Source organism: Ailuropoda melanoleuca, chromosome 12 (assembly GCF_002007445.2).
Source record: "Ailuropoda melanoleuca isolate Jingjing chromosome 12, ASM200744v2, whole genome shotgun sequence".
NCBI classification, from domain to species: domain Eukaryota; kingdom Metazoa; phylum Chordata; class Mammalia; order Carnivora; family Ursidae; genus Ailuropoda; species Ailuropoda melanoleuca.
Window position 1 is genome coordinate 4,127,872 of NC_048229.1, and position 547 is coordinate 4,128,418.

The window sequence follows — 547 nt, forward strand, 5'->3', positions numbered from 1 at the left end:
AGGCTCGAATTTACCACTTTTTTATTAAACAAAAAGGAATGTTCAGCCCTTGCGAACAACTGTCTCGCTCATGTTGGTTTCGTCCCATGACGGATGGTAATGAATTACATGCCAGTTGTTGTCATGCTTTGAACTTAATCGAGGTGTAGGAATGTTTACATGTATGTTAGAAATGCCAGTGTGATCGTCAAACGCATAAAGGGGTTAAAATTCCTTCGGTTTCGGGCACCTGGGTGGCAGAANGAGGCTCGAATTTACCACTTTTTTATTAAACAAAAAGGAATGTTCAGCCCTTGCGAACAACTGTCTCGCTCAATGTTGGTTTCGTCCCATGACGGATGGTAATGAATTACATGCCAGTTGTTGTCATGCTTTGAACGTAATCGAGGTGTAGGAACGTTTACATGTATGTTAGAAATGCCAGTGTGATCGTCAAACGCATAAAGGGGTTAAAATTCCTTCGGTTTCGGGCACCTGGGTGGCAGAACGGTTAAGCGTCTGCCTTCGGCTCAGGGCGTGATCCCAGCGTTATGGGATCAAGCCCCAC